General features: G+C 34.9%; 1 non-coding gene across 1 annotated transcript; it reads right to left on the bottom strand.

Moving 5' to 3' along the window:
• Positions 1 to 375: 375 nt before the first annotated feature.
• Positions 376 to 482, bottom strand: LOC111552005. The gene has a single exon (XR_002734525.1). It is a non-coding gene; the product is annotated as a U6 spliceosomal RNA (small nuclear RNA).
• Positions 483 to 11,022: the final 10,540 nt, after the last annotated feature.

Below are 11,022 nucleotides of genomic sequence, written 5' to 3'. Positions count from 1 at the left end.
GACTCATGATGCAAACTGCAGTTTATAAAGTCCTTGGCAAACGTTCTTGTTGTAGGCATACATGCGTAAGAGCCCTTCAGGGTCTTTGTAATAGATTTTTTTTTCACAGTCATGTGTATATGAGAGTTCTCCCTTCTCAACCTCCAGGCTTTATTTATTTATTTTGTTAGAGTTTGGCACAAGCTACTCCATTTCAATTCTGACACCTTGCACAGTATCATAACATTTACCATTTGAACTGTTAAATGTATAAGTTCAGAGGCAGTAAGTACACATTCATATTGTTGTGCAGCCATGACCAACATCCACCTCTAGAACTTTCTCATCTTGCAAAACTGAAACTTCATACCCATTAAACAGTAACTATCCAATCCCCAAAAGATGTAATGCTTCACAAAGTTTTATGTGATCCTTGTGTAGAGGACATGCTAATTTACTCAGTATCATTTCAATTTTAGTATATGTGCTGACAAATTGAGCACCCAAATTCCTTCCTATTGGTGGCTGTTTTTTTTTTTTTTTTCCCCCATCTGTATGTGATAGTACCTGGGTGGCAACCTGAAGCCATCATCCTGGTAGCTCCATGATTTGCTTAACATGTTGTGGTTAAAAGCCAATTGTTTAATCTGATTATTTTGCCTTGAGGCAACTTTACAGATATTTTAAATAATATGTTTGTAAGTAAGTTGATTCAATTTGTAAATATCTGTCTTCTTTCTGCATTTTTCCTGTTTGCTCTATAAGACATATGGTTGGGTAACCAGAGATGCTCATTTTGTTATCCTGAAAATTTTGTGTGCTTGTGAATTATATGGACATGGAGAAGTTTTGAGGGCAGGACAGTTCCTTCATAATGTGAGAAATCAACTATTTAGTACATCCTTCTAGGAAATTTTTGTTTCTCTTTTTAAATGTACAGGATTTTAAGTCTTCTGTTTTAAAAGGTTTCTTCTATGTATAATTCTTTTCAAAGGTACCTTGAACTCTAGAAATGTTTAGCAGACTATGTTCTGATTTCTCCAGTTCAGTTGGGGGATACATTTTTTAAACCTGTGCCAAAAATTTAAATAAATTTCTCAGATATTGAAATATACTGAGTGCTTAATGTTGTTTTACCTTGCCGTGCAAAGTGGTTGCATTTCTTTTTTTTTCTCTTCTGGGACATATTTTTTCAAATCAATTGGACAAATATCTAGGACTATGATTGCTGGATCATATGATAAGACTACATTAGCTGGATAAGAAACTGTCAAAATTTCTTTCAAAATGGCTGTAGTATTTTGCATTCCCACAAGCAATAAACAAAAGTTTCTGTTGCTCCAGATCCTTGCCAGTATTTGGTATTTTCAATTATGATTTTTTAAAATTTTAGCCATCCTAACTGGTGTTTGGTGGTATCTCATCATTTTTTTTTAAATTTGCAATTACCTAATGACAAATGATTCTGAGAACTTTTTTCATATGCTTATTTTTCATCTGTAAATGTTCTTGGTGATATATCTGTTCAGACCTATACATTGCTGTATTGAATTTGCTAATATTTTGCTGAGGATTTTTGTGTTTATGTTCATAAGAGATACTGGTCTATAGATTTCCTTTCTTGTACTGTCTTTATTTGGATTGGCTATTAGGGTAATGCTATGGCCCACTGAATAAATTTTTCATTTTCAGGCTTTATTCTGCCTGTAGAAATTAGTAGTTCCTTAGCTCAAATTCTTCAGTGATTAATTTTGTTTGGTGATCAGTTTTGTTTATTGAATAGTCTGTATTGGCTATGCTAGGTCATCTGGCCTTTTATATAAATTTTCAAATTACCTGGTTTGTATTGCTAACTAATTTTCTGGATATTTTGGTAGAAATTATAGTATGCTTATATTTTAATTTGAGGAAAATTGACAACTTTACTCTGTTGAATATTCCAAAACATAAACACATTGTCTTTCCATTTATTTAGGTCATCTTTGATTTCCTTCACCAGCATTTTAAAGTTTTTAGAATGTAGATTCTCTACATTTTTGATTCAATATATACTTAAGTGTTCCTTGTTTGTAGTAATTGTAAATGGTACTGTGTTTTAAAATTTGATTTTCAATTTTTCATTACTAGTGTATAGAAATTTTCAATTTTTTTGAATTTCTCTTATATCCTATGACCTTGTCACTTATTAGTTCTAGAAATTTTTTTTTTTTTTGGTAGATGCCTTATAATTGTCATACCATCTACAATTACAAACAATTTTCTTTCTTTCTTTCCAGTCATTATGATTTATTTCTTTGCCTTGCTTTATTACACTGGCTAAGACTGAAACATACTGTTAAATTTGAGTGGTAACAGTGAACATCTTTGCTTTATTTCTAATCTTTGGAGTAAAACATTTAGTATATCAATACTAAGTATGATGTTAATTGTAGGCTTTTCATGAATGCTTTTTATCAGGATGAGGAAGTTTCTTTTTATTTCTAATTTCTGAGAGTTTTATTATCAATTTATTTTTGTAAAATATCTTCACTATATCAATTGGTATCTTGCAATTTTTTTCTTTAAAAAATTAACGTGATAAATTATATTGATAAATTTTTATATATTGAACCAAACTTTCATCCTCGGGGAGAAAAAAATCTCTTGGTTGTGGCATACATTCTTTTTATATGTTCTAATATTTTCTTGGGAATATTTGCATCTTTATTCATGAAGGACATTAGTCTTAAAAAACATCTTTAATTTTTGTATCAGGTGTTGGCTTTATAAAGTGAATCTAGGCAGGGATCCATGATCTCATCTCACTGCTGCCTGAGACACAGACATGGCTTCTGTTCATAAGTCCCTATTAAATCTTTCTTTCTAAGAAACTATATTTGTCGGTCTTTTTTCTTTGACTTCTCAGCTTCCTCAGACTTTGGGATAGTGTATTAGTCTATTTTCAAACTGCTATAAAGAACTTTCCAAGACTGAGTAATTTATAAAGAAAAGAGGTTTAGTTGATTCACAGTTCCACATGGTTGGGGAGACCTCAGGAGACTTACACTCATGGTGGAAGGGGAAGCAGACCTGTCTTACATGGCAGCAGACAAGAGAGAACGTGTAGAGCAGGAATCATCAAGTGCTTATATAACCATCAGATCTCATGAGAACTCACTCACTACCATGAGAAAAACATGGGAGAAACCACGCCCATGATCCAATCACCTCTCACTAGGTCCCTCTCTCAACAAGTGGGGATTACAATTTGAGATGTGATTTGGGTGGGAACATACAGCCAAATCATATCAGGTAGGTTTGCATAGAACTGCCCACTGTGAAACTTGTGGAAAGGCAGGCCAGGAGCTGAGAGGCCAAGAAATGGGCAAAGGGAAAGAATCAACCATGGAAGAAATCCATGGGGAACATCCCAGGTGGCAGCCATTTCTATTTGGAATACTGTGACTCTACTTTTTAGATGCTTCTGCATGAGTATAGGGATGCCTTGCAAACACCAGCATGTTTAGAGAAATTGTTAACTGTGAGCCATCTATCACCCTGTGATAAGGAATGGTGATGAGCAGCCATTGCAGCAGATGGCCACTTCTGTGGACTGCCTATTTGGCAACTGAAGCCCAGCTGGCAGAAGCAAAGTAAAATGGCTTCAGTAGGAATTACAACTGGAAAAATCTCTTTAAAGAGCTTGATAGTAAGAAGTTGACTTAGTTAAAACTAATATATGGGCTGTATATATATATATATATCTATGTATTGTTTTAAGGCCTCTGTTCTCTCTAAAACTTCTCAGTCAACTGAATCCTGACTGTGCCTCTATTTCCTTCTGCCTGTCCCTCCTTCCTCTTGCCATCCTCAATGCCACATGAGCAGACAACAAAAGAATTATGACAGCCTGGGATCCCTTGGGGAAAATGGAAAAGGCCCCAGATTTCTCTTTTGGGGAGAAACCTGTTTTTCTTCATGGAACCTCCAAAGTTGTAAGTGGACAGATAAAATTCTGCTCACTTTTGTATTGAATTCTCTTTGGCTTTTGGGGGAGTACCATAGATTGATTGACACTGGGAGAGGATTTGACCTTGATGTGTGTTTGATGGTTGGTAACGTGATGGTGGGCAAGAGCTACAGTGTTGGAGGTGACTAAGGACAGTTATTTGGAAGAGATGGTCATTGCTACAGGGCGCTGCTAAATTCTTTGTATGTCTGGATAAGAAAAGTGTGGGTTAGACCCTAAAAACTGCATGCTTTCCTTAAAGAACTCTACCCTAAAATCAGTAATCTAACTAAGAAACAAGCTAAGTTGAAAAGACCACCTATCAAACTAAATCAGTATTTGAAACTCTTTGTAAAAGTCATTTACATATTTAAAAGAAATCTCAATTTTTAAAGGCTTACCTGTCTCTGCACTTAAACCACTAGGAACTTTCTGGGGAAGAGAATGGCTTAAAGTTTACATAACAAACCCTGCTTTTGTTTAGATCTAAGTTTTGTGTCTTTGAGATGTAAATTTTCTACCTAGTTCCCCAGTCCTGTCTTTGGAGGTGCAAATTTAAAGTTACTTCCCTAACAATTGTTTAGGGCATAAAATAGCTATTTAAGAGATTGACAGTCTAAAGTTGGGGTGAAACTTTGAAAACTGGGAAATAAAAACCTTATAAACATAAGATCTGCTTCTTTCTACATGTATGTTATATTAATATATGTCCTACGCAAGTGATATTTCACTATAAAATACACAAACAAGCTCTAATCAATTGGCTTAAAGAGAAATTAAGCACGTAAATCAAATAATTTATTAGAAAAATAAAAGTTAGCTCAATTGTCTGTTAGTTCTCATGCTTTAATAATCGTTGATAAATAAAACTAATTTCAAAATTCTCTTCAATGATTTAAAATCTGAAAGTCATGCTATGGTAAATTAAGTACTTCTAGAGTTTTTACTAGAAATTTGGGTTACTAAGAGTTAGACTAGTAGTTAATACATGTAATCAAAACTGCTCAATATAGGAGAAACTATTCTACATACAGAGTGTTTATAAAAAGTAAAATATATGATTTTGAGAAAGAAGTTTATGAAAACACTAAGATGTGGTTTTGTTTAAAGTAAAAGTAATTTTGTCTAGTTGAGAGGCTATTTGTAGGTTGTTTCAAATGAAGAAAAAAATGATACAGATAAAACTAAATGGATAGAAAAAGAAAAGATAAAAGGGTGGAAATGAGAAAGCTTTGATTCCTGGGTGACTGCATGGTCATCCGCAGTACAGAGCTGTAGCTATGCTGCATCATGTTCACAAAAGGTAAAAGTTACCAGTGGAATTTAGAGATGGCTCAGATGCCTGGGGATTTGGTTCAATGGATGCATAAGAAGCAGCAAACTAAGATGCAAAAAGCAAAATATTTAATCCCTTGGTTAGTATTATCTATAATTGCTAAAATGAAAGAAAGAAAGTGTTGGGTTGAGTTTTGAGACTACACTAAGCTTGGGTGTAGGTCTATCTGAGCTCAGATTGCTAGCCTCAAAGCTATCTACAAAGGGAAAAAAAGTTATGCCAGGGACAAAATAAAATGACTCTGAGTCCTGTGGTTACCAAAAAGGTAATTGGTGGGGTGGTTGGAGTGGGGGTGAGGGAGTCAAAACTAAGTAACTATTAAAACGAGAAAGGAAAATGTAAAAAAAAAAAAGTTTCATTTTGTGGATTGATATCATCAGCTTCCTGAGAAACCTTTACTAAAGTGGATCATGGGAGTAACTACTTTGGGATCAGTGTGTTTGATTTTGAATGCTACAGAGCAGAAGAGCATGTTTGGGCTGATTCAGTAACCACAGCTCACTATTGAACAGGTGCAGATGATTAGTGATGTTGAACATTTTTTCTTATACATATTGGCTATTTGTATGTCTTTTTTTTTTTTTTTTTTTTTTTTGAGAATCTATGTCCAGATACTTAGCCCACTTTTAAATTGAATTATTATTATTATAGTTCTTTTAAGTTTTTTGAGCTCCTTGAATATTCTGGATATTAGTTCCTTGTCAGATAAATAGTTTGCAAATATATTTTTTTTCATTGAACAGGTTGTCTCTTCACTGTGTTGATTGTTTCCTTTGCAGTGCAAAAGTTTAGTTCAATATAGTCCTATTTGTCAATTTTTGTTTTTCTTTTTGGCTGGTGCTTTTGGGATCTTAACCATAAAATCTTTGCCTAGACTAATGTCCTGGAGTTTTTCCCCTGTGTTTTCTTCTAGAAGATTTACAGTTTTGAGTCTTACATTTAAGTCTTTAAATCATTTTGAATTGATTTTTATATACAGTAAAATATAGAGTTCTAGCTTCATTCTTCTGCATATGGATATCCAGTTTCCCAACACCATTTATTAAAGAGGGTATCTTTTTCTCAATGCATGTTCTTGGTGCCTTTATCAAAAATCAGTGGGCTAAAATATGTAAATCTATTTCTGGGTTCTCAATTATGTTCTGTTGGTTTATGTGCCTATATTTATATCAATATCATACTGTTTTGATTACTATAGCCTTGTCATATGTTTTGAAGTCAGATAGTGTGATGCCTCAAGATTTGTTTGTTTTGCTCAAGATTTCTTTGGCTATTTGGGCACTTTTTGCTTCCACATGATTTTTAGAACTTTTTTTTCTATTTCTGTGAAATATGCTTTGATATTTCATGAAGATTGCATTGAATCTGTAGGTTGCTTTGGGTAATACGGTTATTTTAGCAAGATTAAGTCTTCTAATTTGAGAGCATAGAATGTCTTTCCATTTGTTTGTGTCCTTTTCAGTTGATATCATCAGTGTTGCCATTTTCCTTATATAAGTCTTTCACTTCCTTGGATAAATATATTCCTAAGTATTTTGTTTTATTTCATTTGTAACCATTGAAAATGAGATAGTCTTCTTGATTTCTTTTTCAGTGAGTTCATTCTCAGCTTAGAGTAATAGTAAGTTTTGTATGTTGATTTTGTATCCTGAGACGTTACTGAATTGATGAGATCTAAGACATTTTGGTAGAGACTTTAGTTTTTTTTTTTTTTAAATATAAGAAAATGTGCTCTGGAAAAAGGAATAATTTGACTCTCTTTTGCCAGTTTTGATGACTTTTATTTCTTTCCATTGCCAAGTAGCTCTGGTTAGAACTTCCAGTACTATGTTTAACAGCAGTGGTGAAAGAGGGCATCCTCGTCTTATTTCAGTTCTTAAAGAATAGGCTTTCAGCTTTTCTCCATTCAGTATGAGGTAGCTGTGTGTTTGTCATAAACACATTTTATTATTTTGAGGTATGTACTTTCTATGCCTACATTATTGTAAGCTTTTTCATAGAATATGTTGAATTTTATAGAATTCTTTTTCTGAATCTATTGAGATGATCAGATGGCTTTGTTCTTCATATTTTGATGTGAATGGCTCACATTTATTGATTTGCATATGCTGAACCATCCTTACATTACTGGCATAAATCCCATTTGATCATGGTGTATTCTTTTTGATATGCTTTTGGATTTGGTTTGGTTTGGTTGTATTTTGTTAAAGATTCTTGCGTTTATGTTTTTTAGAAATATTAGCTTGTAGTTTTCTTTTTTATTGTGTCCTTGTATGGTTTTCATATTAATGCAACTCTGCCATCATACAATAAGTTAGAGAGAATTCCCTCCTCTTTAATTTTTTGGAATAGTTTTAGGAGAATTGCTGTTCTTCTTTGTAAGTCTAGTAGAGTTTGGCAGTGAAACCATAACATTCTGGGCTTTTCCTAGTTGGGAGACTTTTGAATACAGATTCAATCTTGATACCTGTTATTGGTCTGTTCATGTTTTCTATTTTTTCCTGATTTAAGATTGGTAGGTTTATGTGTCCATTAATTTCTTTACTTTCTTAATGTTTTCCAGTTTATTTCTGTATACTTGTTTGTAGTACTCTCTGGTGATCTTTTGCATTTCTGTGCTATCAGTTGTCATATTCCCTCTTTGTTTCTGATTTTGTTTATTTGGTTATATTCTCTTTTTTACTTGGTTAATGTAGCCATCAGTTTATAAACTTAGTTTATCTTTCAAAAAAACCAACTTTTTATTTCATTCATTCTTTGTATGGTTCTTCTTTGTTCTTTATTATTTTTTTCCTTCCACTCATTTTGGGCTTGGTTTGTTCTTGCGTTTCCAGTTAATTGCGGTACATTTTAGCTTGATTATTCAAAACCATTAAAATTTTTTGATTTAGGCATTTATTACTATAAACTTTTCTTTAGCACTACTTTTGTTGTATTACATAGGTTTTTGTATTTTTTGTAAATTTTTATTTAATAAGTTTTTTAAAATTTTCTTTTATTCTATTTGTATCTTTACAGATGAAGTTAGTCTCTTGTAGGCAGCATGTAGTTGAGACATGTTTTTTCAATACATTCAGCTATTTTATACCTTTAAATGGAAAATTTAATCCATTTTATTAAAGATTATTAGTGATATGTAAGAATTTATTCCTGTCATTTTGTTAATTTTTTTCTGGTTGTTTTGTGCATGCCTTCTTCCTTTATTTCTTTCTTGTTATTTATCATTGTTATTTGGTGGTAGTGCTAACTTTGCGTTCTTTCTCTTATTCATTTTTGTGTTTGCTTTATCAATATATTTTGTTCCTTTGTGTTTTCATAATGGTAGATACTGTCCTTTTGCTTCAATGTGTAGAATTCCCTTAAGAATTTTTTGCAGGGCTAGTCTAGTGGTGATGCATTCCCTTAGTTTTTACTTGCTTGGAAAAGGTTTTACTTCTTCTTCATTTATAAAGTACAATTTGCTGGCTACAGTATTTTTGGCTTAGTTTTTTTTTTTTTTTTTTTTTTTTTTTGCACTTTGAATATATCATTCCATTCTATTCTGGGCTGTAGGATTTCTACTGAAAACCAGTTTGAAGTCTGATGGGAATTAGTTACATGTGACTAGACAATTTTTTCTTGCTGTTTTTAGAATTATCTGTTTGTCTTTGTGTATCAGGACTTTCTTGCTTTGCTATAAAGAAATATCTGAGACTAGGTAATTTACTAGAAAAGAGGTTTAATGGGTTCACAATTCTGCAGGCTATTCAGAAATCATAACACTGGCACCTGCTTCTGGGGGGCCCTCAAGAAGCTTTTACTCATGGCAGAATATGAAATGGGAGCATGTATATAATGTGGAAAAAGCAGAAGAAAGTAGTCGGGGTGGAGATGTCACATATATATATTTTTTTCTTTGAGACAGACTCTTACTCTGTTGCTGAGGTAGAATACAGTGGTGTGATCTAGGCTCACTGCAACCTCTGCCTCCCAGGTTCAAGCAATTCTAGTGTCTCAGCCTCCTGAGTAGCTGGCATTACACGTATGTGCCACCCTGCCTGGCTAATTCTTGTATTTTTAGTAGACACGGGGTTTCACCATGTTGGCCAGGCTGGTCTTGAACTCCTGACCTCAGGTCATCCATCTGCCTTGGCCTCCCAAAATGCTAAGATTGCAGGCATGAGCCACCATGCCCGGCCAGATTACACATACTTTTAAGTGATTAGATCTTATGTGAATTCAGAGCAAGAGCTCACTTATCATCAATGCTATGACAAAAACCAAGGAATCTGCCCCCATGAGGTAAACACCTCCATCCAGGCCCTACTTACAACACCAGGGATAACATTTCAACATGAGATTTGGGCAGGTACAAATATCCAAACTATATCATTGTGCCCCTAGCCCCTCCTAAATCTCATGTCCTTTTTACGTTGCAAAATACAGTTACCTTTTCTCAGTAGTCCCCGCAAAGTCTTGCCTCATTCTAGCATTAACTCAAAAGTTCAAAGCCCAAAGTCTCATCTGAAACAAGGAAAATTCCTTCTGCCTGTGAACCTGTGAATTCAAAGGCAAGTTATTTACTTCCAGGATTTAATGGTGGTATAGGCACTGGGCAAATATTCCTATCCCCAAAGGGAGATATTGGCCAAAAGAAAGGGAATACAGGTCCCATGTAAATTCGCAATTCATCAAGGAAGTCATTAAACTTCAAAGCTCCAAAATAATCTCTTTTTACTCCATGTCCCACATCCAGGGCATACAGGTTCAAGGGGTGAGATCTCAAGGCCTCAAGAATCTCCACCTGTGTGGCTTTGCAGGGTTCAGTCCCCAAGACTTCTCTCACAAGTTGTTGAATGACTGGCTTTTCCAGGTGCAGGGTGCAAGCTGCCAGTGAATCTACCATTCTCGGGTCTGGAGGGAAGCGGCCCCTGCTATGGTTTGAGTGTGTCCCAATTCAAATCTCATCTTGGATTGTAGCTCCCATAATTTCTATGTGCTGTGGGAGGCAGTTGGTGGGAGATAATTGAATCATAGGGGTGGTTTTCCTCCATACTGTTCTTGTGGTAGTAAATAAGTCTCATAAGATTTGATGGTTTTATAAAGAAGAGTTTTCCTGCACAAGCTCTCTTCTTTTCTTGTCTGCTGCCATGTGAGACATGTCTTTCACCTTCCATGATGATCATGAGGCCTCCCCAGCCATGTAGAACTGTGAGTCTATTAAACCTCTTTCTTTTGTAAATTGCTCAGTTTCAGGTATGTCTTCATCAGCAGCATAAAATAGAACTACTACAGCCCCATTCTCACAGCTCCACTAGGCAGTGATCCAGTGGGGATTCTGTGTGGTGGCTCCAGGACCACATTTCCCCTTGTCGCTGCCCTAGTAGAGGTTCTCTGTGAGGGCTCATCCCTGTCAGCAGGCTCCAGCCTCAGCATCCACATTTTTCCATACATTCTTTGAAATCTCAGCAGAGGGGATAATATGGTTGGCTCAATTTGCCCACCCAAATATCGTGATGAATTATATTAATCCCCACATGTCAAGGGTAGGACAGGGTGGAAGTAATTGGATCATGGGGGTGGTTTCCCCCATGCTATTCTCATGACAACGAGTAAGTCTCACAATATCTAGTGATTTTATAAGCATCTGGCATTTTCCCTGCTAGCACTCATTCTCTCTCCTGCCACCCTGTGAAGAGGTACCTTCTGCCACGTTTGTAAGTTTCCTGAGGTCTCCACA

This window comes from Piliocolobus tephrosceles, chromosome 9 (assembly GCF_002776525.5).
Source record: "Piliocolobus tephrosceles isolate RC106 chromosome 9, ASM277652v3, whole genome shotgun sequence".
Taxonomy (NCBI): Eukaryota; Metazoa; Chordata; class Mammalia; order Primates; family Cercopithecidae; genus Piliocolobus; species Piliocolobus tephrosceles.
The sequence above is the reverse complement of the archived record's forward strand: the minus strand, read 5'-3'. Positions and strand labels throughout refer to the sequence as shown.